This window comes from Rousettus aegyptiacus, unplaced genomic scaffold (assembly GCF_014176215.1).
Source record: "Rousettus aegyptiacus isolate mRouAeg1 unplaced genomic scaffold, mRouAeg1.p scaffold_m13_p_12, whole genome shotgun sequence".
Lineage (NCBI taxonomy): Eukaryota > Metazoa > Chordata > Mammalia > Chiroptera > Pteropodidae > Rousettus > Rousettus aegyptiacus.
The window spans coordinates 78,130,415-78,156,644 of NW_023416287.1; positions in this window are offsets into that span (position 1 = coordinate 78,130,415).

A 26,230-nucleotide genomic window follows, 5' to 3' on the forward strand; every position below is an offset into this window, starting at 1 on the left:
AACCTCCTAGACTCAATACCCCCCATGCCTGGGTGCTACGCCTTCCAAGCTCGAAAGTATGACCAAGGTCCCCAAGAACAGACAGAGATCATGGAGGAGGGCCTCTTACACTTTCTTGCCCACAGTGGCATCTGCTTCTACACCTCTGGCCACATGTTATGAAGCACTTTAAAACATTCAAAGTGCTTTAAAAATTTTAAATCTTATCACTACTAGCAATAATTTTGAAAGGACAGAGATGGTGTTTCCGTATTACTTTTGGCTTCCCCTGCAGTATTTGCAACCAATAGGTCCTTAATCACTCCTTAATACAGGAGTGAATTAAAAAAAAAAAATTGTGAACTGAGGCCAAGGCCTGCTGTAGGCTACAATTTGCCTGAGGCCTCGGTGGCCAATCTTGAGTTTGCTTCTTGGGAGACAACAATGAGGCTGCCATAGAATCAATAAATGGAGAAGGAAGTGAATGGTGTCATGAGATTTGCTGTCCCTCAGTCACTGTGTGAGGTGTAGAAGTCTGCTGGGAGTAAGCCCTTACTCAGTTGTGCATGTGTGAATTACTTCCTTTTTTTGGACCAAGCTCATCTTATTTAGCCACCTGTCACCCAGCAGCCCTTTGCAAGACCTTCTTGCCATCAGCTGCCGTGTGCCTGGGGAACACTAACCAATCTTCATATTGATCTCAGCGAAGTGCAGTCAGGAAGGAACTTTGCCAGCTACAAAACGTACAAAAGGCATAATTAATTAGCCAGGTATAAATGGATTTTGAGTTACCCTGTTTTAGATGATCTGTGCCGCTGCACACCTCCGTTCCCCTCTGCTACGTGAGTAACCTGCAAGGCAGAGGGCGCCTTTTTAGTGAGCTCCCATGCACAGCACATTTTACGGAGCTACTGTCTGTCCTCCATCTGACTCTACTCTCTCCCCGCTTTGCACTTAAAATTTCTTTACTCCTTTCCAGCGCCAGGGGAGGATTCTTCAGTGTGTGGCAAAGGTGGTATAGTCTCACTTCAAGGACTGGGACAGACTAAAACATTTATAGGTCATGTACATTAAAATATACTCCATGATTTACTGTATTACTGTTCCCAAGTATCTGCTCCTTGCTTCCCTACAATAGGATATGCATGCCCACCCGTGGCCACATGACTCACAGTATTCCTGCAGGTCAGTCTACTCTCCTCCTTGCTTGGTCATGTGACATACATTGGCCAGAGGAATGTAGTCCATATGCTGTGTGAATGGAATAGATTCTACTAGTTCTCTCAATCTTTTCCCTCTTCCATAAGTATGGTATATCCCTTCTTCAGCCTTAGTCCTAGAAAGAGAAGACATGAGAATCTGGGCTGGGAAGAACCACAGGAAATAACCTACAGCTGCCAACAGTGAATACGAGCCAGAAATAAATGTGTTATGGTAAGCCACTGGGATTTTAGGGCTTTATTGCAGTAACACTGAACTGATACTCCCATGTGTAACGTGAAATAAGAACTATACTAAAGATTGGAGTGGCCAAAATATTATTATTTCCCTCCTCTACAATGCCTACTTTGATGGTTTATTGGGAATTGTCTCATATCAATTTATTTCCAAAATTCGTTTCCACATTTTGTTATTGTTCCTGTGTGGGGTACTTGAAGCATGAGCTCAGTCTCCCTCTTGAAGAGTCGTGAAGAACCCATATTTCGATGGACAAAAGAAGCTCTTCCTGGGAAGTTAGGAGACCCAGTGGTTTATATATTAACCAGCTCCTTGTGATTTTTTTTTGGTAACTAACAAAACCTGTTAACTCAGATGTTTCATCTTTATAAGAAGTAGCTTAGACCAAATAACTTAAGATTTGATTCAGCCATAAAATGTATAAGGTTTGGGGGACCGATAAATAATGCTCCACATCCCACCCATGTTTGGGACCTGTTGTAATAGAGCCACATTCTGGAATTGTAGATAGTGGAGATAAAAATAGCTTTTATCGTGATCAAAGCTCCCCCAGAGGACATAACTTAGCATGCAGCTGCAGGACCTGCTAACCCTCCTCTGAAATCAACTTTCGCCCCAAACGGTCCCTCCTGCCACATGCCAGGGCTGCGTGCAGAGGGGCAGATGCCCGTTGTGGAGCAAGGAAGGGACCAAGCCCAGGGCGGTCATCTTCTACTCCCAAATCTTCCAGTTAGTTAAGTCGCCCTTCTCACTCTCTGTTGGGGACAGTGAGTGGAGACTGAGGGGAAGGTCTTTTCACACACGAACATATGTCCCTGGGAAAGGAGGTTCCCCACTGCATCTCCCACCCCACCCAGAGAATTCTGAGTCTATGATTCTGAAGGAGGTTTCAGATCGATGGACGGAGCACAGGGCAGGAAGACCTGTGTTTTTGGCCTGAAGTCATCACCGACTTCTGTAATCCCAGATCGATTCGCTATCTTGTGCTGCCTACCAGAAAGGGTTGTTCTGTGACTCCAGTGAGAGAATATGTGTGAAATGTTTTTCAAATAATAGAGCACCATTGTTAGAATTATAAAGTAAGATACAGTCAAAGTGAAAACTATGTCCTATTGACTTTGTGGAAATTAGGGATTGGGTAATATTTCTAGCCCTAATTTTAGCTTCACTAGTAAGAAAATTGAGTGTTACATTCAGGGTTCTGGACGCCCATCCAAGGCTCTCTTCATGGTTCCTGAGTCAACCTACTCCTGGAATCCAAGAACTCAGCTTTTCCAGAAATTTGGTCTTGTTTAAGCTTCCAGGTCAGCCTGAGGCAGAGTCTGCTATAGTCCGGTGAGCTATGTAGTCACTTTCTCCTTGGACAGGAGCATGCAGCGTCCCTTTGGGGTGCTCTCTCAGTGATGTGGGTAAAGGCATCTTTGTCTGGGCCGCTCTGCCAAGGAAGAGCGAGCAGCAGGACAGACACCCGGATGCCCTGGGCTCTGCCTTCATCCAGGGCCTTATGCTGGTCTTGGCATTGGCATTGGTTTAGTGTTTTCCGAAGCGGGTTCCTCAGATTGTCAGTTTGCCAAGAGAGTCCATACTCAAAAAGTGTCTGTGTTTATATCAGTTCAGGAATTGCTGATGTGGAGTTGCCCTCAGGGAGAACAACGATGTTCTTTAATATACCAAAGGCCTTAATAGTCCCATAGCAAACAGAGGTTGTTTATTATTTACTGTTTTATGATCCAAGATTCTCAAAATGTATTTACTATTGAAACACTTTTTTTTTTTTAAGGAACATCTACCAACATCCTGGTTTCTTGTGGTGAATGAATCTAACCTTCAAACTCACCCCCACTTCGCCCCAAATATGGAGATTTGAGGAGACTTCTCAATCTTGGCTGTGCATTAGAACCACTTGAGAAGCTTAGAATACTTCTGACACAGAGGCTGCCCCCAAATTAATTAAATTATGTCTCTGGGGGCGAGTCCCAGGCATCTGAACTTTGAGACGCTCCCCACCCCGGAGTGGTTCTAATGGAAAGCCAAGGCTGAAACCCGCTGGGTTAGAGAAAATCACTTTGGCAATGACATTCATTGCCATAGTCTGCCAAGGTCAGGTGAGTTAACCTTTCACATAATAAGGCCAGGCTTATTAAATCACAAGAAATATGAAGAATGTAAAATTTCTACATTAAGCGGAAATGTCTACTGAAGGAGAAACTATTAGTTGCAAACGTTTATTACAGGGCACATAAGCATGAATTCCAAAGGGGCATTTCAGCCTGAATATAGGGACAGTGCCTAAACCCCAATGCCTTCTACAGGCCTGCCTCCCGAAATTCAGGATTATGCAAATAAGCCCCCAAGGCCTACTTTGAGCATCTCAGAGTTCCCCTAGGCAAGTATGTAAATGAGACAGAAATAGCGACTCCAGCTTACAAGTGTGAAGTCAAAGTCAGCTTTACAGTGTGCTGCTTTTCTCTGCCTTCTTACCTCAGTCTCCCCACCTGGAAAAGACACATGCTTGGTTTTATGCACCAAGGAACTATAATGACGCTCCGTTAGGCAGCTGCTGGTTAGGAATCCTGTTACATTATTGTTCCCTACACTGTATTATACACAAAAAAACATATGTCTGTGGGCTTTGGGAGGAGGCGTGAGGCCTGCAGGGCATAGCCTCAAATGGAAGAGGCATAACGGAAAATCTGCACCCTCACTCATTATAGAATTCCGAATCTGTTGTTTATCATTGCTCCGCCTTTCGGATGCAGTGTAAAACAGACAACCTGGAATTAAGACAAAGAAGCCTTTGCTTTTTCCAGTGTGGAATTGATGGTTTGTATCAGGGTCCCGTAAGCCTCCAAGATGAATGAGAGGGACGGAGGCGGATGACGTCAGGGTGATTTACACATTTGCAGGCTCCCTTGCTACCTTTCCAGCGCTGCTCTTGGAAGAGCAGGTGATGCTTCCATCAGTATTCTTGGTCCCTTACACATGCAGGGACATACAACAATACACACGCATGGCCTAACTGTTCCTCAGGCATTCTACAAGGCACTGTGCATACACATCCCATTCAATCTTGACAATACCAGTGAAGAAAGTATTATTAACTCCATTTTCCAGGAGAATTGTAGAGAGGCCGAGTAACTTGCTCAGAGTCATAGCTACGGAGCAGCAGAACTTGGACTTGAAGCCCTAAAAACTTCAGGCCGCCAGCTGCCTCCCACATGCTAAGTTGCGTTCAGGGTGTTTCTAGGTCCCATAATGTTTTTTCATCTTCCCAGTTGCCTCCGGATTTCTTAAACTGTCCTGGTCTTTCTTAGAATGCCTCGAATCCCTCTTTCCTGCCCACTGCCTCTTCTTCTGCCTCTTTGAGAACCGGAAATTTAGGGTGTTCATGCCTTCCCCATAGGGGTGTCTCATGACTGGTATTGAATAGTAACATAAGGAATGACTCATGGAATAAGGTCTTAGCAGGTTTGCAAGGGGAAAGACTGCAGAGCTCAGAATCCCCTTGGGCCAAGAATCTCATCCTCCTCCTAGAGAGGAGGGAGGACAAAAATGGGAACAAATATAGAAAAATTTGTTGGGGAATGTGGAGAAACAAACTGGGAAGTTCAGTGCTTCGTGGCTTTTATTTTCTTTGAGTAATCAGAGGCTCTGTTTCATGTGGTATCTCCTTCTAAGTCTCATTTCATTTGAATCTCTGTCCTTAGCCTGCACCATTGTTTTGAGCAAGGCAGGTTTTGAAGGCTCCCTGCCATACTTTATGGAAGGGAGGCCCTGGCTGGAAGTTCTGAGTGCTGCTATTTGGTGGACTGGATATTACACCCTCTGAGAGGAAAGGACAGTCAGCTTCTCTAAGGGAATCTATAGAGACTTAGAATTGTATTTACTAGATCATAGTAAACTATAACAGATATGCCTCATGCTACCAGGAGGAGAGAGAGAGCGTTTCCAGATGATTAGTGACTTGTCTATTAAGCACCAACTTAAAATAATCAACCATTTTGGATAAACTATTTCTATGCATTGAAAACTTTCTCTTGAAAGGAGCACAGTAAATATAAATGAACATTTTCTTGGACCTCTTATGGACCAAGATTCTCCTTATATCCATGAAAATCCCACTGGGCTGTGATGCTCGGAGGATCTCTGGGGTATTAGTTTCAGAGCTGCTGAGTCCTCCATCAAATGGTTTAGGAATATGCAGTATTGTCTGGCTCTGAGTTAGCATTTGTAGTTTTTCCGTCTCCTCTCCATGATCATGCTCTGTGTAGTGTGTAAATATGCCTGTATGTATGCATAGATAGAGAAATCTATATAATGCTTGTTGCTATGAATTTTAATGATAAGTTATTATTATAATAAATATCATTTCTCTCAAAATTGTAATGAGCTTCATGGCCTCCTTGTCTTACCTTCTTTAAGCAGATACAATCATAGATACAATCTTAAAGATGTCTACAGACAGCTTGGTGACTGTACAACTTTTTAATTGGTTTTCTTTTGGTACCAACGAATGGAAGCTGCCATCTTTCTTTGAATAACTCCAGGGTTTCATGCCAGGAATTGATTCTGTAATCAGTCATTCTGGTAGCACTTTAAATTAATGTTCTCACATATGGATTTAATTGGAACTTAATAAGACAGCGCATAATAAGTAAAAACCATGTGATACTAAAAACATATTTACTAAAGATTAACCATCATTGAGATACAAATCTATTATGCAGAAACCCCAATAAATACTTTTAGAATGTTAAGTCATATATAAACATTTTGTATTCCTTCAAGTAAATCCAGATCTTTAGCTTCATTTGTCATTCTCTCTTCTAGGTAAACATAGATGTTTACTACAACTAAATTCATTTCCATCTTATACATTTGGTTCAGCAAAATTCAGCTCAGGGAAAAATATCCTCGAACTTAATGTAAAGCCTACTTTCTTATTCAGTAAGTCTGAGGTGGGACCTGAGAATTGCATTTCTAACATGTTTTGTGGTGATGCTGCTGGTCTGGGGACCACACACACCGAGATGCTCTGATGCCAAGCGTGGCTCTGTTTTAAGATTAAGGGAAGACTTTGGTTTCCTCTGCCCTTCGAGGATGTGTTGCAGCATCTGAAGAACACACAGTAGTCTCCCCCACCCTTGTTTGCGGTTTCACTTTCCATGGTTTCTGTTACACTTGTTCAACTGTGGTCAGAAAATAATAAATGGACAATTCCAGAAATAAACAATTCATAAGTTTTAAATCGCATGCCATTTTGAGTATCATGGTGCACTCTCTTGCAGTCCTGCACTGTCCTGCCCTGGACGTGAATCATCCTTTTGTCTGGCCTCTCCTGCTGTATGTAGATGGTCCCCACCCATTAGTCACTTAGTAGCCATCTTGTATGACAGATTGACTATCTTGATATGATGATGCATGTGTTCAAGTCACCCTTAATAACGGCCCCAAAGTACAACAGTAATGATGCTTGCAATTTGGATATGCCAAAGAGTAGCTGTGAAGTCCTTCCTTTAAGTGGAGAGGTTATGTATGGAGAGGAGAAAACAGTATGTATAGGGTTTTCTGCTCTGTGGTTTCGCGCATCCACTTGGGACGTCTTGGAACATATCCCCGTGTGGATAAAGGGGGACTACTGTATCAACCAAATAAGTCATCTAGGGGCAAAGTTTCATTTCAAAATTTTATTTTTCCATTTTCCCAGTCCCCAGGGACAAAATAAGCAGCTGTCAACAAGGACACCATTTCGGGGTGTTGAAAAAGTCTTTTCATTCCTTAATATGCCGATGATGATGTGAGGTGAAATTGAACAATGCGCAATGACTTCCTTGTGAAAAGTAAACACTTTATTTTTTTATATGGCCATTCGTATAACTATCTCCCTTGGCCATACTTCTCCTTGAATAGTGGTCAATCAGATCTGGCATTCGAAATAACTGGAGCAAGGCTGAGAGGTGTCGCTATCAGTAGCTTATGTACGTGACAGGCCTCAGTGCTTGAAAGGGCTTCCATGGGTTCTTCCCCAGCTATTTCCAGTTGTACTGATAATTTCAACTACCAAGTCCAACAGTCAACTCTCACCAGGGGTGGCTCTGAAAAAGCAACGTGTATGGCGCCACCTGCTGGTCATTTCTATTTTATGCCTGAGTGTGCTCCCTGGAAATCAGCATGTTACTTCAATTCAGTCCGAACCCCTATCTTTGTCATGTTTATATGCTCGGACTCCTTTTTTTTTTTTTTTTTTTTTTTTTGTATATTTCTTGGACTAGAGTCTTGCCCTCAACTGAAGCTAGATGGAGACTGAACATGCTGCGTAGCTTGTATCAGCCCTTCGCCCAGGGCTAGTTCTTATACTTTATGCTTTCATTACCCGGCTTGGATTTTCTCATTCTGTCTCCACTCTGGGGCCTGCAAGGAAGGTCTTTATTCAGCGAGTGGGGCCCTCCGCTTACCTAATGTCTGCCACGCTTGGAAGGCAGAATCTATACATTAGCGTTTGACCAATTTCTTGCTTCTCCGTGAATCATAGGTGGTGACTTTTTCTCTTTAAAGCTTTGCCGAAAGCAAGCCATTTACCACTTAAACAAGAGGAGGCTTATTACATTTAATGGAAAGGATAAAATGTTTCTACAGCAATACTCTGTGTAGCAGCGAAAGTGCCGTCTCAGCTGTGGGTGAGTCAGCGGCAGCGCCTACCTAGACACCCGTCCTCCTTTACCCCCACCAGACAGTAACCGTGGGTCCAGCTTTCATCCTCCAGAATATCATGAAAGGGCGTAGTGGATGTGTCAGTTTCGGCATGCAGAAACAGAAAATGCACGCGTGTGCATGTGCACGTGTGCGTTACATGTTAAAAGAGCCCTCGAAGTCTGCTAAAGGTCTTAGTGCCTGTTTTTGTTACAGTCTAGGGAATCGTGTTATCCTCTCGTCTTTGTCCAGGTCATCACTGGATGCAGCGATGAGCCGAGTTTGAGCTCAGGTTAAGCTCAGGTTAACCAGACCCCTCCGCACATCCTGATACGGACCCCTCCTTGGCCACCCCCACAGCAGTAAGCTAGAGCTGGATTGCTGTTCCCAGTCCTGCCTCTCACTGCTTTCCCTTTTTCCCTATAAGCCTGTGTTGCAAAGGTCCTGGCAGACCTCACAACGGGAGACCGAACCAACCGAGTCATCATTCGGTGTCAGGGAGGGGCGCACCCATCATCCTCTTGATTGTCATCCATTTGATTGCCTGTTACTGCATGCCTGGGATCAGGGTAACAAGGTGATTGTGCAGCCAGACTTGAGTTCCATTTCTTTTCTTCCATACCTTCCCCCTCATCCCTTTCTTCTGGACAGAAAAAAATATGTTTTTCTATTAGAGCCAAACAAACTTATAATGTTTACAAACTACATTTTTTTCTCATTTAAAATAAAAATAGATTTAATGAAGCCCATGGACAAATTTAGAGATTCATTACTTTATCCAGAAGAAGAAGATGCAAAATAGTCCTGCTCTTTAGGTGCTACAATACTCACATCTGAACGTATTTGTGAAATAAGAATACAGATACAATTTTCCGCTTTTCATTCTGAAATTAGATCAAAGCTGGGGACAGGGGGAACTTAGGTTGCTTGTTACTCTTCATTGTTCTACAGCAAATGTCATTTGAGTCTCTAGTCAAAAATTCAGGTTCCTGCTTTGTCTTCTGAAGATTTGGGGGTAAAGATGAACAATCTGTATATGTTTTGAAAACCAGTACCCCGGATGATTCTTAAGGTCTATCAGATTAGGAGAACACAGATCTGAAAGAACCAAGCTTGCATTGTACAGAGTCGTAGTAGTGTCGAGGGGGAAGGGTCCTGGGGGCCATCGCTTCCCTTGATTTCACAGACATAGCTGCTGGGGTACAGGGAGTGCCTGGCCCTCATTGAGACCATCCTGCTGACTGGTGGAGCAGCTGTCCCCACCACCCGGGGTCCTGGCAGAGGCATCGTTTCCACCTGACCACGTTTTCCATCTAAGTAACACCGTGATGGACTCACATGCTCAGTTCAGAGAAGCACCAACAGCAATGTTTTACTCTGAGAGAACTCTCCTCTACATTAATATCTGACAGGCAGCTCGGAGAAGGCTCCGCCCCTAAGCAGAGTTATCCCACTGCAGAGGGCTGTGCACACCGAATGAATCCTCCTCGCCGGTACCCAGCGAGAGGCAGGCAGTGCTGGCAATGTTCCGTCTTGGCGACATCTTTCTCTGGAGGGCTTCTCTTGCCTTTCTTTATGTTTGCATCGAGGCTATTAGTCAAATTTAGATTATGAGTCTGCTGGGCAAAAGCTGCAGGTGATTTTGTATTCTGTACACAGCCAAGGAGGGGTCTTCAGAATATGGGGAAAATGATACAAAATTAGCTTTTTCCATTGACATTTTAATGGTGGCTTTAGCAGAGTTAAAACAGCAAAGTTAACAGGGTTCGTTAAAAAAGTGTCCTTTGACAGCAGCTCTATCTGCACATTATTGCAGGAAAGTCTGCTGTCTTTGATGAGGTCACTCGGTCACTTTTACGATGTATATGAAAATAGAGGAAAAGAGAGTTACCGCTTGTGGAAAAAATCTGTTTATGTTTTTCGAATACATTTATGTATTACAACGTGGCATAAGTAGCGAGTCATAGGGCTATTCATTCATTTTTTTTGTTTTAACAAATGAACCTGTTTTCATACCCTCCCAAGATATACTCTTGGAAATTAACTGTGAATCATATTTTTAAAAAATCAAAGAAACTGACCTCAGTTTTTGATTCTAGACTCTGCATGATCATTCCATTTACTACTCAAATTCCAGATGACTTTTAAAAGGGATCCAAGAGTCAAATTTTCCCATGAACATACAAGTTTAAAATACTTAAATGCACGTGTCATATGTATTGGTGAAATAATACTCTCTCAGTCAGTTCGGGCTTCCATAACAAAATTCCATAGACTGGGTGGCTTTCACAGACAAGATTATTTCTTATAGTTCTGCAGGCCAAGAAGTCCAAGATTAAGGCCCTGGCAACTCTGGTGTCTGGTGAGAGCCTCTTCCTGGTTTGCATATGGCTGCCTTCCCATTGTATCTGCACATGATAGAGAGAGGAGTCATCTTGTGCATGTTTTTTTTTTTTAAGGGCACTAATCCCATTCATAAGGGCTGCACCCTCATGACCTAATCACCTCCCAAAGGCCCTGCTTCCTAGTACCATCACATTGGGGATTAGACTTCAGCATATAAATTTTTTAAGGACACAAACATTCATAGCAAATGAATCCTGACAACAGAAGACCCCTCTGTAACAATACAGGAGAGAAACTGTTACTATATAAGCATTCTTAGATTTACATGTATGTAAGGGAGCAGAGACGTGACTATGAAGTCTGGACAGAAATGCTCACACATTTATGCAGTAAATGAAAGAAAGAAGAATTAAAACATTTCATCTCTATGAGAGGCAAATAAATGCACCTCGTGATTGTCTCCCATGCAGCTCGTGAGAGACTCTTGTGTTAATTTTGCAGGTATGTGCTTCCTGTTCCAAGAGTCAGAAGACCTTGCTTTGTAAAATAAAAAGTTCTCTGACCTCTTAGTTTTCAAGGAGTCATTTTAAAGAGGTGAGAGCGGAAAGTTAGCCACATCCCTCCTCAAAGAAAATTCCATTTTCCACTTAACTCCCCTAGCCAATTCTCTGAGGAATGCTCTAGCTATGATTCGAGCAATGGCTGTATAATTGGAAGAAGTATGTTCCTTGCTAGGGTGATTATTTAGAATAAAAACACTAATTTGATATATAAGCCTAGGTTTGTTTACTTAAAAAGTCAGTCTCAGTCACAGTTTGCATGTGGGCTGAATTGCTAGATGTGAAAGCTCATTTAGAAAGTCATTTTGCTGAGTCACTCATTCCGTGAAAGCCTGAGGAAGGTAATTAAACAGTGGAAGTCTGGGACAGTGGGAGCAGATGACTTGGTTTGCTCGAGGAAAAGAAGAGCAAAATGAGGACTGGGCTTGGGGAGCCAAGGAGATGCTGAGCCATAGAGATGCCTGGGTGTAAACTGGGTCGTTTTACGGGCAAGGGGGAGCCCAGACATCCCCAACGCTGAGGAAGCAACTCTCTTCTGTTTTAACCCTGTGACTTTGTTTACTTAACAGCTGAGTGTGAGCTGTGAGGTGAAGTTCTAAAGCCAAAGAAAACAGAAGTGGCAGAGGATTAGCCAATGAATAGTAAAAATTAAAGCTTTGCCCTGGGTGAAAAGTGACACAGGAGGCTGACTCATTGTTGTTACATGGATTATTGTTCTTTGATCTCTTTGGCTTTTTGAATCAGCTGGAGCCAGTAGAATTTTCTGTGATGACAGAGATGTTTTATCTCTGCACTGTCCAACGTGGATACTGCCATGTGACTAGGGAACTAAGCTTTTCGTTTTTATTTAGTTTTAATTAATTTAAATGTAATTAGGCACACAAGGTCAGGGGCTACCCAATTGGATTGTACCTTAGTAACGAACCCAGTACTTTTGTAGTACTTAGAAAGTACATATGCTTTTTTCTTAGAAGTGCATTTTGCTAATTTGTTTTCTTCTTTTACACAGCTATATTATTTACTAGGAACATAGAAAGTCTGGGTGTTTTAAACGTTTTTCCCCCCTTGTTCCCTGTGGCTGCAGCATTGCCGGTGACAAGGTGAGGCTCATTCTCCAGGACAGTACTCCAGGCCCGTCCCCAGCTGCCATCTCAGGACTCGATGGTCCCCACCCTGACCACAAGCTAGGAGAACAGACACCTCGTCGCTGACAAAGAAATCATCAAGTCACCTTTGTTCCGGTCACCGCCTCTTGTGTCCTTTTCTGAGAAGACACGGGGTGAGTGAGAAATTGCATGGTTCCTCGTGGGATTCTGGTGCAGGACTTTCGTTCCCGAAGCCAGCAGATGTGCGGCGGGGGCCATCTTTCAAGGAACCGCTGCGGGCCAAGGCTGGAGGAGGACTTATCTTTCCAGATACGATCCTTTGCCCCACCACAAAACTGCCAGCTCTGTTGTCTTAATTTGTCGGTGAGATTTAAAAATCTCTTCCAACACAGGGCCACATGTTCAGCATATACAGGTAGAATAAAGGAGCAGAGTATTCTCGCTTTCGTTTGCAAATCCTGCCGGCTTTGTTTACATTGCTTAAACTAACTAGAAGGACATTAAGGGATGTTCTGACACAATGTCTTCGTTTTCCTAACTGTGCCTGAGACCCAGAGAAGGGAAACACCTTGTTCAAGGTCAGGGTTGAACAGCCGATTCCTACAGAGCCTATACTTAGTTGATTAATTCTCAGGAATGATTTGTATTTGATTATATTTTCTGAATCGTTAAAAATGTGATTTATTCGATGAGAGGTAGAATATTTATAATAGTCATCCCAGTCTCCTCTGGAAATTAGAAAAGACCGTGGCTTTGCATTTTCTCAGGTCACCACCTGTAGCGAGCTCCTGCAGTAGATACTCTTAGCTGGGGCTGTAACCATGGCTTCGTGTCATTACTTTAATTGGCATCAGAGTCTAGATGAAAAAACCCCAGTACCAGGACTGCCGGCCCAATGCTGGGAAATAAATTCAATAAATGTGACTTGAGCAATCCAGAGTGTTTACCCATCCCAGAGGTAACTCGCTGCCTTCACCGGAACTCCTGAGCCAGAGGAAAGCCCCATCCCCTCTGATGATTGTTGCTTGTTAGGACTGAGTTGAGTTTCTTGGGGAATCCCACAATACTCTGCCAAAGCAAAGAGAGGCATGAGCAGTGAGAACTAGTTTTGGGGGAATAACATTGAATACTGCCTCTGGTCTCAGCAGAGCTGCTCTCTCTCTCTCTGGCTGCTCCTGCTGTGAGTTTACGACTAACTTTAGCCTGACTTCTGTGGGCAGGTTTATCCTCCACGTCTATTCTTCCTAAGGTCCTCTTCGCTCTTCACTTTCCTGCCTTATTCGTGGCCGCATTCCTGGTCCATGCCCTAGTCTAGCCCTGTGCCCCTGACTAGTCCACCACCTTACAGCCTGATTCAATATAGGGTCATATTAACTTTAGGTTTCTCTCTGCCCTCCTGCGTGGTCACCCTGGCCAGTTTGTCTCCACCACAGAAAGCAGATTCTGATTCTCTGTCCTCTGTTCTAGTCCCAATAAATATTTTCCTAATACTTTTCTGGGTAACGAGGGAAGATGACTGCTCTGTGGTTGGGCCTCATTATTTGCCCTGCCCCAGCTGCTGGTGAGGAGGAGAGAAAGTGAGATATGGGGGTTGTGGAGTGGGCACTTGGCACAGGCTCCCAGGGCCTGGGGATCTTGACGTAATACGTTTTTGTTGAATATATACTAATTTTGATTCTCATTTGCATGCATGCTCAAACATTCCCCCAAGCACTTTTATATGCATCGTCCTATTTTCCCCTCTTGACCTGTAGCAAAGAAATTCCTAGGTCACAAAGCCAGGTAGACAATAAAACAGCAATAACCCAGGTATTTGGATTCACTGAGTTTCGAGGCCTCTCCCTGGGTTTTCTTTTTCTTGCAGTATTTCTGAAACCCGGTTACTGGCGCTGCTTTCCTCGTTTCGGTTAATATCGTCACGGTCCACCCCGTTCCCCGACTTAGAAGCCTCGGACTCATCGTTTATTCCTCTGTTGATCTTCCCACTCGCACCCAGCGGTCACCAAGTCTTATTGATTTTACCCTCTATTTTTCTCCAGTTCACTCTTTCTCTACTTCTTTGAGCACTAGTAAGGGTATTTCTCATTTGATCTTTCTCACCTAGCATCTGGAAAACTGAAATTGTCTCCCAGCTGGACCTTCCCTACCACACCTACCAAACAATTTAATAGGCGCGTGTGCTACACAGCTTTCAGTTTTACGCCGACCCCCCCCCTCCCCCCCTTATTAAGCCTATAGAAGCCAACAGGGCAATGTCCCAACTTCTGGTAAGTTTCTCTCAGACCTGGTTTACAACACGTTCATCACATAGCCTAGGATCTTTCTATGTACTTACTAGGCCTTCCTGAACCTTCGTGCAAGCTGTTTCCTCCTTTCCTTTCCTTTCCTTTCCTTTCCTTTCCTTTCCTTTCCTTTCCTTTCCTTTCCTTTCCTTTCCTTTCCTTTCCTTTCCTTTCCCCTTCCCCCTTCCCCCTTCCCCTTCCCCCTTCCCCCTTCCCCTTCCCCCTTCCCCCTTCCCCCTTCCCCTTCCCCCTTCCCCCTTCCCCCTTCCCCCTTCCCCCTTCCCCCTTCCCCCTTCCCCCTTCCCCCTTCCCCCTTCCCCCTTCCCCCTTCCCCCTTCCCCCTTCCCCCTTCTCCCTTCTCCCTTCTCCCTTCTCCCTTCTCCCTTTTCTTTCCTTTTCACAACCTAAAGGCCCACTGGTTATGGCCAAAGGACTCCTCCCTAGTCTTTAAGAAGCAACTCAAGATGCGACTGTTTCTCCTCGGCATATCTGTCCTCATTCCTTCCACCCCAGGCACCTGCGGCTTACCTCTCTAAGAAGACAGTGCGTCGTCTGTTTGTGTCTTTTGCTCTTATCACTGGGTGCTGCATATACTTACTGTCCTGTTGATCTAACTTAGTCAGTGGATGGGGTGAAGATAAGTTTTAGTACTGTAACTCATTGTATCTTGCATCAGCCTACGGAAGTATTAGCATAGTACCTAACAAGTATTAAATGTGAATTAAATGTAATTTTTTTTTTTTGCTCACTCCAAAAAAAGTAAAAGCGATTGTCATTTATTTAGGGATCACTATTTTAGTCATTGTGCTTTGTGTTCCTTATTGCGTTTTGGTGTTTTTATCTTTATGTTCCTTATAAGGGTATTGAGGCTTCTTCTCTATTTGCCTTTTCTTACAGAGTATTACAGAATGATTCATCAGTCAATCTAACACGTTAATTTGCCATAAACTGTTTATAGATGCTGTTGGATGACTGTGTTGCCCTTCTCAGACACAATACGCTATTCATTAGGACCCTTCCAAGCTTTCCCTTCAAACAGTGACACTAATGATCAGAGGGGGGCGGTTCAATGGTGTGTGAGAGTCAGATGGTACTGGTTCCTCAGAATCAATTGTTAACATTTTCGTGAATTTTATAAGCTGTATATTAAACTCAGCCTTTATTAAAAATTGAATTATGTAAATTAATAAGTTATATATTTTAAATTTAATTTTATTATTAGTTTCAAGTACGCGGTATATCGATTAGACATTTATATAGTTTATGAAATGACCCCCTTGATTTCTCTTTCTCTCCTCCGGTTCTACACATAGCCATTACATTACTGCTGACTGCATTCCCTGTGCTGTGCTCCCCACCCCTGTGACCTCTATCAACTACTAATTTGTACTTCTTTAACCCTTTATGTCTTTCTTCCAGCCCCCCAAACCCCCTCCTCTCTGGCTGTCCCCAGGTTGTCTTCTGTATTTGTGAGTCTGTTTTTGATTAGTTTGTTCTTTTTGTTCCTTAGATTCCACGTATAAGTGAAATCGTATGGTATTTATCATTCTCTGACTTATTTCACTCCACATAATAACCTCTAGGTTCATCCATGTCGTTGCAAATGGTAGGATTTCATGTTTTTAATGGCTGAGTAATATTTCATTGTATATATGAACCATAACTTCTTTATTCAATTGTATCATGGAATAGCCCATTCTGTGCATTACACACCACGGTGGGTCACGATTTTCATCTAACCGGTCGATTCCCAGTCTTGGCTGCATATTTGAGTCTACTGAGGCACTCTTAGGAAAAAAAAAAATAACAACTACTATGCTCCAGTTAAAGTGGAGTCTATTTCGGAAAGTGCAGCGGGGGTGGGGGAGAGCAGAGCCATGACATCATCGTTTTTAAGAGCTCTCTGAGTGATTCCAATTAGTAGCTACTCATCCAACATGGAGGATGAGGCCCGAGATTAATATACTGGGCAAATCAGTTAAACTCTTTGAGCCTTGGGTTTCATATCTGTACAATGGTAAGATTAATAACCTGCCTGGCAAAATGCTATAGAGATTACACGAAAGTGTAAGGGAGGACAATTACTGAATGGCAAAGTGCTAAACAATACGAGCGATTTTGGCTGCTACCACATTTTTGCTTCGCCCGACAAATAAAGCTTGTAGCCAAGTTGCACGTATCTGTGTTCGAGTGCTTCGAGTGCTTTAGACTAGCCCCAAATCCTCTGCCTGTTTTTGAGGAGACAGGGAGTAATTTTAAGCACCCCCGGTCTAATTGTGGAATCTAGTTTGAATGCACATCGCCTTCCTACACTGTTTTTAAAAGCCAGGTAAGATACTGGCCTCGGTAACATCACAGGGCCGGGAGCTCCAAAGGTTAATTACAACTGGATGCTCCTGTACCATTTCTAATGCCCTGTCGTTACGTGTCACCTGGTATCACCTTGTTCTTTTCATGGAGCAGGAAAGCCAGTCACCCCCGGGACCTTCGATTCTCTTCCCTTCATTTTAGAAGCAAATACATTTTAGCTTCCAGAATTACACAAGCAGAGAATTGTGAAAACAATGTTCTAATTTCTTTGTTTGCTGAAACATGCAGGATCTTGGCTAGAGGCTTCTGTCTATCAGGTGAAGAAGGCTCACTCTTTAGCATCAGCCCAGCCTGGCCAGAGACTGGGCCCCAGATTTTTTTTTTTTTTTTTTTTGCATGTACTGAAGCATCAGGAGGGTAGAGGAAAGGCAGTGGCCTGACCTAGAAACCCAGGAATGCCTCAGCTGATATTCAAGAACAAGCTGTTGTGTGCAGGCACACAAGATGTCTCGATGCCAGAAAGCGGATGTCACAGATCCAAAAAGAGCTCTTGGCAAGAAAGAGCTAATTGACAAGATTTTTTTTCTTTTTTTTTCTAATTAATTCTGATTTTCTGATTAATGAATGCTTGTAATGAAAAAAAAAATCAACACAGAAAGAGATAATACATTTAAAATATTTATAATTATACCTAACAGATTATTATTTAAAATTTTGGAGCATATTCTTTGATTATATATATATATATATGTTGCAGAATTTCTGCTAACATGATTTTCATGATTTTCTTCAAATAATGAAATATTATGAACAGCTTTATAATGTAAGGCCAAACACATTAATATCGTCTTCTTTCCCTGTCTCCACATGTACCACACACACGCCGCATACCCACCCACATGCACAAAGAGTGTGCTAAGCACTGTGCTAATATGCTAATTTTTAATTAGAGCCATTTCGAAAATGGGAGTTTGTTGTTAGTATCATCACAGAATTCCTGGGCTGGCAGAGATAGCCAGCCTTCATCAGAAAGCTGTTCTGTGCCAGGCAGATTTCAGGTTTGAGTTCACAGTAATCCCATAATGCATACACTGCAGTGTCTGCCTCACCCTCTGCTTCTCATCTTGGAAAACCAAACGAGGTTAAAAATACCTTCCCTCCAGCTGATATTAGCTAGAAAGCAGATCTACCAGCAGCTCTGCCATGCTGTTCGGTCCTAGCTATTTGTGAGAGGTGCTAATGAGTAGGAGCTGGGAGAAGACTGCTAGGATGTGTGGTCAGAGCTCCTGGTATCCATCCTTTAGCAGAAGTTCATCAGCAGGTTGGGGGAAGGTCAGTTCTCTTGCAGTTGCTTCTAGCAACCATAGGCAAGGGCCTGCATAGAGAGCCAGGCCTGGCCAGAAATAGAATCACCACACTGGAATAGTCGAGTTAGCTTACCGACTGGGTCAGTCCGGTCTTTCCGTATGAGATAGAGGAGACTTGTCAATTTGAGGGATTGTTAGGGTGTCTAAAGTCTAATTATCCTTGCCACAAGTCCATATCAGCCTGCCCACGTTTTGCAGTGTGGAATCCCACCGCTAACTATCTGGGCTCTATGTGGCTGGCCTTGGAGGATACCTCATTTCCTGTAGCAGGTCCCTTCCCAGATTCTGCTCTTGGTTCACACTTTGTCATGATGTGCCCCCAGCAACCAGTGGACATGTCTTAGGAGAGCTGAAGGACATTTATTTTCTTTTAGGCTTGATGCCTTATCCATGTATGGTTCCTTACTTACCCATGAAAATATATTTATCATCCATTTAATCGCCCATTAAAAGATATTTACAGAATATCTGTTAAATGCCTCGAGGAACACAGAGAACCGTAGGACCTGATCTTTACCCTAAAGAAACTTCCATTCTGGAGACGTAGAATGAACACATATGAAACATCGGAGTTGCTAAGGCAGAATATGATTGAAGATAAATTTACATCGTACGCGTGAAAACATAACAAAGGGGAACCAATGAAAACCAAATGGGTCTGCGGGGCTTTCTCCCAGAAGGAGGCTCTATTTCAGCCCTTACGAGTGGATGAGACAGACATGCACAGACTGGGGTAGGGGGAGGAGAGATATCTTATTCCTTACACAGAAATAAACAGCAAACATGCCCGATTAATGAGACAGGGAAGAAACTGGACAAATCTGTAGCAGAAAAGTACGTTGATTACTATCTATACATGGCATAGATTGGATTCAAATTCGAAAGGAGGAGGGGAAGACAGAGGAAATGAGGATCTACCTTGTAAGGAACCATGGAGAGGTAGAGGAGATATATCCTAATGATATCTTTGTGATGAATTTTTCTGGCTTTTTTGTTCATAGTTAAAATTCATGGGGTGAGTCTCTCTTGGTATTCAAATATCATGGTACCCCTTGTAAATTTCCTGGGCCTGAAATGGTCGAGAATAGAGTTAGAGAATATGTAGTTAATCCCTTTCATAGTCCCAATGAGAAAACCGAGGACCTAAGAGGGAAAGTGACTTTTTACGTTTCATTAAGAAATTTCCCAAGCCCTACTTGCCTGGTTTTACTTTACTGTACTATTTCTGCCTTCAGTAAGCCCCTAGCTGGCTGCGCATTTTTCCAATGACCACTTATTATTTAAGTTTATAAAATAAAAATATTTAAATTAAAAAAATTAAATCACCAACAACCCTCCTGTAATACTATAGCTGTTAATATACTATTAATATTTTGATTTATCTCCAAACTTTTTCTTCATGGATATGATAATTGGATGTATAACATATATATTTTCTTCAACTCAAACCACAGTTACATGTGTTCTGTGACTTTTCTTACCTCCATTTATCATGTGTATCTTTTCATATCACCAAATATAGACTATCATTCATAATTTTAAATAATGCATTTTATTCTATTTTATGGATGAACCATAATATTTGAATATATTTTACTGCTGTATTTTTACATTATTTCCAGTTTCAGCATATATCCATTTATTTTCTTAGGACAAATTCCAATAAGTGGAGTTGCTGGGTCAAAGGATATGTGCATTTTTTTTTTTGAGATTTTTGATACATATTACCAAAATTCTCTCTTTAGGGTTTGAAAAATTTTTAATCTCACTAGGCAAACATGCTTTGCCCACACTCTCATTAGCAGCAGAAACTAACATTTTCATCTTTTACAGTCTGATAGGTAAACCATTTTATGTTTTTTTCTGTTTTAATTTGCATTCTTTGGGAACTGGGGAAGTTAAATATTTTTTTCATTATAAATTCGCCGGCCATTTGTAGAATAGAAATGTAATCTTGAGGCCTAATAGGCTCAGATTTTCCAAAACATGATGATCTTCATGGATCAGTTACAAGGTTACTAGAAAGAGGAACTAACTGGTTTATTAGATCCAGTACCCAGGAGCTGGAGATAATGTGCTGTATTACCTTTCAAGATTTTCTAACTGAATCCACATGGATATCAAGGTGCCTTTAGAGTCCTAAGGCTGCGCAAGCACTGATTTATACCCTAGAAGTTAACAGCAGAATTTTAGATTGATGTTAACAGAATACTAGATTGATCCTTTTCTTTTTTTTTCCCCTACTATTGCCTGACTATTTACATCTATGTCTTAAAACTTAGCCAGATCCTGTGGAAACCCTCTGATACAGTTTTTTTGTTTTCGTTTCTTTTCTGTGATAGTAATATCAATAGCAATCATTAACATTTTCCAGTTATTTTTGTCTATTATCACTTAACTACTACCCTCTTTGCCAACTATAGCCAGTTGCAGCTGATCAGCCTTTCCCCAAACACCCTAAATTGTGTGCATGCAAAATAATAGCTACCCATCTTTGTCTAGATACATTTTTCTTATCTAGTCTGGATATCTTTCTCTTTCAAATAGTCACTGTGGAGATAGATACCACATGTGTAAATATACATGTGTATCTATTGATGCCTAGAAGTTTATTCCAATGATACAATCCTCTCACAAGCTTTTGTAACTTATCACTGGAACATAAATCTTTTTTACTATAGGGAATCTTACTCAGAAACCTGGATCCTCTTTCGTGGGGAGAGATCCTCTTCTCTCTGGCTTTGTAACCATTTCTGTAGTATACCTTTAAGATTACCTTATGATTTATTTTCCAGGGACCTGTCTCCCTCATTAGGTATGGGTATCTTGAGAACCAGGGAATTCTGTTATTCCGTATTACAACACCTGGCATTTAATATCTGATTGATAACTATTATTTGAAAAATCAATGAGATTCTCAGTGGGAGTTGCAAAGAGGTAGGAGCAGGTCTTCGAGTCTTCAGAGGAACTAGAGGGAAATCCAAAGTAGCCCGAAAGAGTAAGGTTTCTGAAAAGAGAGTGACATGGTCAATTTTTGTTTACTCTGCAATTTTGTTCTTAAACGTGATTTCACAAAATAGTAAAATTTCAAAACATGACACCTGACTGAATAATAAAAAAACAAAATTTTTATCATTTTCTATAAGAAATTTTTATATCCCGAAAGGAAGAGACATATAACACGAGGATAAAGGATAGTTGTTTTTTAATTGGCCATATTTAGCTCATGAAGAAGTCTCTATACTATCTTTATTGTTCTGTCTTCTTTTTTGAGCTTGTGTGGACTTTGCTGCACAGTAGCACCAACATGCAGACTGCATTTTAAAACTACTAGTATGGCCCCATATTTGGGATGTGCGAGGATATACTAAATGAATACAGAGGAATGTCATCTGGCAGATGGACCATGTACCCTCATTCTGGCCACAGGGATAAATACTAATAAGAAGATGAATGTCACAAGAAGAGGCTCATGTGCTTCTAATTATTTATGGAATAAGAGAGAGGCTTGATGCCATATTTTTACTGTCATTGTGTTTTGTTTTAAAGAGCAAATGAAGGGGATGTTTGGGCGCCATGCTGGATGGGCTCCTAGACAATAGGCAATGCCCTCTACACTACTCACTGACTTTATAATTTTCATCTCAATCGGACAAAAATCTGGGACTCTATTGCAGCGTTGATGTCAGCCATCGCTGTGTCAGAAGCTGAAAACAAACCAAAAAGAGTCTCTGATTTCTCTAAGTCCCCTTATTCAGAGGAGGGAGCCCAATATTTGGAGGCCTTGAATTTGAATCAAGTGGGAGTCTGAGGACTTACTATCAGTCATTTTTGGTGGTATTCCCTTTCTCAACATGCTTTACTGGGAGTTTGTGGAGACTAGGGAGGAATCCTGGCAGGAGGGACACCCTCCCATGGATTGGATGTGCTCTCGTATTTCACTCTGAGATTAAACTACTGTAAAAATATAAGTGCTATTGGGTGAGGGAAGCAAACCAAACACAAGGAAGCTCCAAGTGGAATGAGTCCTGTGCAGATTAGCCACGACCTTTGTAAATGTGGACAGATAGAGGAGATTAACAGGAGAGGAAGGAAGAGGCACCTTGCTAATCATATCCATTTCCACTTGCTGCATTCATTATGTCATAACGATTAAATGTTTTCTGTGAGAGACATTGCAAATATCTTTTCATAATGGTCTCAGTTAAGCTAAATGTTAAGTTTGGGAATTTTTATCCTTGCTTTCTATGTAAAGCTGGAATAATCACTTCTCCTTAGCTGTTCCTAAATCCTCCTTCCTGAAAATGATGTCCACTCTCCAACATGGAATATTTTTTTTTCCCCATAGTATGTAACAAACAAAATGCAGTGAACTGGTTATAGAATTTCAACCATATGTATATCCCGCAGGTATTTATTCAGCACCAACTGTGTGCCAGGCAATGTGTTCGGCATTAGGACTGAGAAGCAGCAAAGATCTTGTTAGGAATTTGCCCAATAATCATTTAGAATATAGTCCAGTGGAATAGTGAGCAGTAGAACTACTGACTGGGAGCTCACTTTGCATGAAGAAGAGCATCTCCTAGGTACCAGCAAAGTGACCACTCAGCTCTGCTTTCTGGAGGACTCCCCGCCAAGCAAGACTCAGTTGAAAAGCAGAATTTCTTCTAGTCCACAAGTAGTTGTATACTGGTTAGTACTGGACTTCAGGAGGATGGAAAGCAGGAAACATTGATTTGCCATACACTATGCTAGAAGCTTACACATACATAAATGTTTCTATTGCTTTGGACGGAATATTTGCATTACCCTCTCCCCCAATTTATATGCTGAAGCCCTAAGCCCCAGTGCGATGGCATTTGGAGGTGAAGCTGTTGGGTGACAATTAAGTTTAGATGAAGTCATGAGGGTAAGGTCCTCATGATGTGATTAGTGTTTTTACCAGCGGAAGTTGAGTCATCAGAGCTCACTCTCTTTCTCTCTCTCCTCATTTCTCCCTCCCTCTCTCCCTCCGTCCCTCTCACCCTTGCTCTTGCTCTCTATTACATAGTCTCTCTCTCTCTCTCTCTCTCTCTCTCTCTCTCTCTCTCTCTCTCTCTCTCTCTCTCTCTCTCTCCACCCTCACCCTCCCTCCCAAGTGAGGACAGTGAGATGGAACCAATCCGCAAGTCAGGAAGTGGGCTCTCACCAGTCCTCTTGATCTTGGACTTCCCAGACTTTAAAAACATGAGAAATAAATGTCTGTCCTTGAAGCCACCCAGCCCATGGTATTTTGTTAAAGCAGCCTGAGCTAAGATGTATGTTCTCATCTAAAACATCATATGTCTGTGAGTATCTGTCACTATGCCCATTTTATGAACAGTAAAACTGAGGCCAAGAAAGCCTATGATCTCAGAAAAAGTTTCAAATCTGAGAGTCAAATATGGGTAGGTACCTGATGTCAAGCACAAGGCTTTGTTCACTATAACACAAATCTGATTGTTTTGATCAGGTGAATGTAATAATTTTATTTCTGACTTCATTCATTACACATTATAACTTGAAGTGAGTTAATTATTAACCTGTCAGTCACGGTTCGAGAATTTGTAAATGAGACTAGTATTTGTAATTTATATTTCTCCTGGAGTCTAATACAAATCAAGCAAAATTAAAAACACAAATAAATGAATAGGTAAATATTCCCTCCCTGCAAAACAGACTCTTTAATCATGACGTGGTGCAAGAAGGGCCCAAAGACGGTTCTCCTGGCTTCCGGGAAAGGCCTCGTGTTTGCAGATTCTGAGCCCTGTGGACAGAGTCCTGGGAACTCCACTCCCTTCTCTCCCTGCTCCCTACAGAATCCGGTGCCCAAGGGCCTTCCAGCAGCTGATGACATGCCTTCTGGTAGCTTAAGGGAAAACATTCTGGGAGCAGGGCATAAAAAGCAGTAAGAGAACCCAAACACTGTGGGGAACTGGGGGTATTATTTTATGAACTATATCAATGTCTAACCAATGTACTGTATACTTGAAACTAATTAAAATAAAAAAAATTAAGAAAAAAATGAAATGACATAAATGAAAGCTTTAGAACTACTAAGTCTACACAAATTAAGGTGGAGGCTTATTTGTTTTTTTCCTTGTTTTTGAGGGAATGCTCCAGTAAAGTACAAACCTTTCACGAAAAGCATTGTCTTGCCCTCAAAGACTCATTCTGTTGAACACATAGGAAAACAAGAGGCTCGCGGTACCAGAGCAGAAGGGTTGACTGCAGTTTGACTTGAAACCTTAAAAGCAACAATGGCACAGGGACTACGCATTGAGGGCGATTATGTCAGCTCCCAAGTGTCTGATCTCCATGTTGCCCAGCTGGTTCAATGTTTTCGTTTGGTCCAATCCTGCATTCTGCCTAGATCATGGGGGTATGCTAACAGGTCCCTTTTCGTCAAGTCACCTGTCTTAGGCTGTCACTCGTGGCTCTGTCCCCCAAACCTGGCCTTCCCATCTTCCATCACACTGACAACCATCACACAAACTCTACTTTAAATTCATTTTTGCTTTGCTCCCACCTCCATGGGTTTGATATTTCAGACTTTTTAGCTCCCAACAAATGCCGGGTTGTAATAAACTTTTCTTTCTACATGTTGGTACAAGTTAGCTCTGCCCACTCTTTTCACTGGGCTAGAACGAAATGTGTCCAGCACTTACTGAACAAATATTTATTAATAAAAACTATGTGCCTGACAGGTACTGGATTAGATTCTGAAGTCAAAATAGTAAAAAATAGCACAGACATGGTTCCTGTATGCATTAAGTTCATGACCTCATGGAGGTCTATGTGAAAGGGAACGTGGATAAGGAAACAGGCAGCGATAGTGCAGTGTAATAAGGGTTACGTTGGAGGAAGTTAGTGTGTACTGAGAACAGATAAGAGGAGTCCCTATTTTGATCTAAAAGGGGTGGTAAAGGAAGGGGTTTGGAGGGGAAGCAACATCGAAGCAGAGACCTAAATAGGTCACGTGGGTCGAGTTTTACCAGGTGGAAGGGATGGGGAAGAGAGAACAACCTACTTAAAGAAAGAGTCAGCTAAAGGCCCAGAAATATGAGCCAACATAGTGAGCTCTGGGAACTGGGCGGCGGGAGGTGACACCGTAAAGCTCATGTTCATGATTTGGTCCTCTGGCATGAGATTACTGGAACCTATTGAATTGTTTTAGAGAGATAGTGGAGGAGCAGTTGAGGATAGAGAGACATGCTCCAAATTCAAAGCAGAAGAATTCAGCAGAGAGAAAAGTATGATCGATAAATTTCTTGTTGGTTACAAAAAAAATGAATGGGTTCTTGGTAAATATTTTTCATGTCTCGGTAAAATTTACACACTCCGTTCTCCACGTCTCAGAGGCAGTGACAATCGAACCAAATTATCAATTCATCAGTCATCATCGATACTTTCTAGAAAATGTGTGCTAAAATTCATGCCACTATTAAGATTTAAGTTTCAGTTAAAAACCCATTTCTTGTTCAATGTAGATATTGTCAAAGAGACACTGATTGTCACCAGCCCTTTTGACTCCAGCGAGGGATCTGGAAGTCGAAGAGAAAGAAAACATCTCTAGTGTCTGGAGACAGTATAGTGGCCCGGGGACGGGGGAAAGAGCTGCTGCTTCGTTCTTCTGACACATTTGCTCTTGACTCTGGGTGTTTCCTTATCAGAGACTGAATGTCTCACAAGAGATACTTGTGACTTTGCAAAATACTATACATTAGAAGCAGTAAGTCAAGGTTTAAAACTGGATATTTATCTGTTTTCAAAAGCCTTTTGTAGACGACAGTATTCAAGGCAGTCCATGATTGAAAGCAAGCTATCAAAAGACAGAGCAATCCAGGTCGACGAATGAATGACTCTCCACACATTTCACTGTATGGTTTTTCTTCTTAGAAAACAAAAATAATGAAGGAGCAAAGGTTATTTTGTTACTCTGATGATTTAGAGGGGTCAAAGATGGTTGATAGATGGAAGTATTTTTATAATTTTAAAAATTTCTTCTTTTTCAAAAAAAAATCCCACCTTCTTCATATTAGAGTATAGTCTGAGTAGAGGTCAGGGGCCATGCTGATAGTTCTGTGTTAGCTCTCTTAATCCTGAATTTGGGG